Source organism: Neophocaena asiaeorientalis, unplaced genomic scaffold (assembly GCF_003031525.2).
Source record: "Neophocaena asiaeorientalis asiaeorientalis breed wild unplaced genomic scaffold, Neophocaena_asiaeorientalis_V1.1 scaffold14, whole genome shotgun sequence".
In the NCBI taxonomy this organism is placed as follows: Eukaryota; Metazoa; Chordata; class Mammalia; order Artiodactyla; family Phocoenidae; genus Neophocaena; species Neophocaena asiaeorientalis.
In genome coordinates this window covers 6,199,225-6,202,878 of record NW_020175192.1, presented here as the reverse complement: position 1 = coordinate 6,202,878, position 3,654 = coordinate 6,199,225, and positions in this window count along the sequence as shown.

Genomic DNA, 3,654 nt, shown 5'->3' with positions numbered 1-3,654 from the left:
CGGGAAAGAGTGTGATGTTGGGTAAGATAAATCCTCAAGTCGTTCCAGTTCCAAAAGTCCATGATTACCTGAAGTTGGTCAATCTTCTCAGCAAGGTGGGGGGTTAGTGCCAATCAGAAAAGCCAGACACCTTCAGCAGGAGAGCTTGTACCTGATACTCCCTGTCCCAGCTTGAGTGAGGGAAAGGAGACCGCAGAACACAGGATTCTCCAGTAAATGAAAATCCCAATGGCCTCAGAGACACTATTTAGAGCCCTGACATTGCCGAGGTAAAGACAGTCTCTCACTGAACTACATTTACTAAATAAGTCTCCTATTTATTAAAATGAATTTGTTTCTGGAAACGTATTGCTTTTCATGAGGGAGTCAACAAACCTTCTAACTCTTATTCACCCCCCTCCCTTTTCCCCTGCTTCTTGATGCCGAGAAAACCTGTAAATGCACCCGAGGGAGAGATGTCACTTGGCTTTATATGAAGCTGAACAAGACCCTCTCCATTCAAATCACACAAATCCCTGATGCTTTTCACTGTGTTTTGTCCATGATTATTAACCTTTCCTTTTCTTTGTTTTTTTTTTCTTTTTTCTTTCTTTTTTCCCAGGGCTCCTCTTCTGCAGGCTAACAGCCTGGCGAAGTGTCTGGGTCATCCACCGGCAAGAGCTCTGTGCTCTGTTTAAAAACATGCACATGTGTTCTGCCACTTATTTCCTGAGTGGTCTCCACCACTGGAGTGATCAGAGTCTAAAAGAGCCAGGCCAGGAAATTGAGTTCTTCTCGACTCCTGGCCGGGTCATTGAGATATTGAAGGATGAATGTGCTTTGTGACTAATCCCCTACAGGAGAAGACCAGGGCCCTGCCAAGGAATTCACAAGACCCTAGAGCTGGCAAGGGAGGTAGGGAGGAGCCTCACAGACCCATCAGACAAGGAGCTGGACAAGTTGTGATTTCACCTCAAATGTTTCCTCGTCTCCTACCAAGCAAAAGAAAATTAAATATCACTCTCCCTCTTACCTATGCACACACAAAAGGAAAAAAAGAAATGTTTTTTGAGGCAAAAAGAAACAGTGGAAGCATTTTTGAAGATAAAAGCCTGTTTATGGCTGCCAAAGTGCTGGTTTTTACCCCCTACCTCTGGCAACTGTATAAGACTTGGAGAGACTTGAGCAGAGGAGAAATGCACTCACTTGTCATCACATAAAACCTCTGTGTTCCACAGAGGAAATGGCCAAGTTTCACCCTTAACTGGATTTGTGAATTCTTACTGGGGACTGTGGGTGAGTGGTGGGAAATGTCAGAATGCCCTGTGGACTGGAACAGGCGGTGACCTCACTCTGCCATGGGAGGGGACGGCCAGCACTCCAAAGAGGCCTTGAGTCAGCAGGAGACAAAGGTGGAGAGAGGGATGAGTCACAACGGGACGGCCACAGTCCCACGCCCGGGGCCAAGATAGCACGACTCCATCCACAGCACCAGAGGGCTGCAATGAAACTGGATTTAGACCACCAGAGCATCGGGGAGTTTTTTCCTCCCCCCCGGATCATATCCCATGGCCTTCTTAATAATGATTTTGGGGATCAATTTCGCTGTTATTGAGCTTAGCACATTCTGTATTCAGTCGTTGTGCCAAGCACAGTATTCATTTCCTCCTCTTTATCTTTCCTGCAAATGATTTTTTTATTCCCCATCTATGACCTACTGGATTTATCCCTGTCCACGGGGACAATGAAAGTGGCAAAGCGGAACTAAAGATCATCCAGTCTAAACACACATTCTTATCAGGTCAGAGATATCCGTTCTGGCCCTTCATGTGACGTTCCTACCTCTTTCCTTAAATTCTCTTTGCTCCATTTATCTTCCATGTTGATGTTAAAGCCAAAAGGTGGCCACTGCAAGAGTCCTAAGCATCCCTGTATCAAATTCTTGTGAATTTCAAAGTGCTGAGGTCAAGATCTGGAAAACTGGAAACCCAGGGTAATTGGGTTGCTAGGATGCTGGGATAGTTTATTATGCTCTCAGCCTTCATTAGGTGTAAGTAACATCTTGTCAGTGTCCTGCCACATATGCTAAAACAGTCGGGGGAATTTTACTGAGTCTGACAGCTTAAATCAGAAACAAGAGAGTTGACATGGCAGTGATGGGGCTGAACAATGATGGATATATTAAGAGGAGTCTGGAAAATTCTGGACTTCATTATACCCACTCCACTTCTCCAAAGTTTCTGTCAAAAGAATCTCAGCCTCCTTGAAAAAGCCCCTCTGGGATCTGATTACACCCAAAACAGTGCCTCCTACAGCCACCTGGACACAGGAGGATTTCTGCAAAGCCTTCATCAGAGGAGTGATTGAGGGAAGATGAGAACAGGGAAATTGCTGATTTTGGTATAATTTCTACAAATAGATCTATCGAGATTTAAAAGGTGCAATAACTTGAAGTTTTGGGTAAGTTAAAAACCACTTAAAAATTGGTTTGCAGGTTGTTTCTTTTCCCATCTTGGCCCCAGGCTATTTTCAAAATGAAAAGAATGGGATCAGGTCCTGAAAACTGAGGGGGAGTTGAAGGCAATGATACAATTTTAAAGGTGACACAGAGGAAAGTGATAATCTTTTGAAAGTGTTAGAGGCACATTTGACTTAAGATGGAAAGTTTCTCAGGGGGAAAAAATGAGGAAAAGGAAAAGGAACTTCTGCTAGGAAATTGAACATTAGTTGGTTGGGCTGAACATGGGTCTTCCTTGCCCAGTTCCAAAGGGGCCACTTCCGGGGGTGGGGGTGGAGAGGGGAAGGGAATCTGCCGCCCAGACCCCAATTGCTGACATCAGGAACTGCCACTGGCCTGTCACTTTACGTGGAAGAGATTGTTTGCTCTCTCAGCCCAGGAGAGAGGCGGTATAGCAATAAGGGGCATACCTGGCCCTGATGACATGGCACCCCACTTTCAGGCAAATTAACTATCTGTCCTATGTGGGGCTCAGATCTAAAAAAACACACAGTCTCAAGAGTGCCTTTACAAATGGATACCTTTTTTTCTCCCTCCCTTTTAAGAGGAAGAATTGTGAGGGCTTCCATTGCTGCACTACGTTTGCTGTAAAGACTCGTGTCTATACAGGGCAGTGAGTGGAAGCCTCACAAGAAGGAAGAATCTTCAGGGATTTCAATGGATGAGAACCTCTAGCTCTGAAATGGGCCTGTCCACCTAGCCATTTTGGCCAACGGTCCAAATGCTCTTTTTTTTGACAGCAGCATGAGGCTTGCGGGATCTTAGTTCCTGGACCAGGGATTGAACCCTGGGCCCTCATCAGTGAGACGGCAAAGTCCTAACCACTGCACTGCCAGGAAATTCCCAACATGCACTTTTTGTGATACGAGGTGGACTCACTGTGGTCTAACAGGGTTGACATTTCAACAGATGTTATCTGAGTTTTGAAGCTATGAAGAAACTTCAGTGAAATGGCTTGGAAACAACAGTGAAGGGTCATTGTGCATTACTTACTATGAAAATAGTCATGTCTTTAGAATATTAATTTTTTTTTTTTTTGCGAGAAAAAAGACCCCTCCATTCCATTGAAAAGCAATGGGTCATTTTTTTTTTCTTTTCTCAGTGTGTTAATGCTAATTGTTTTCCTCTCTGTCTCAGACTGAATTGGACTGAAAACC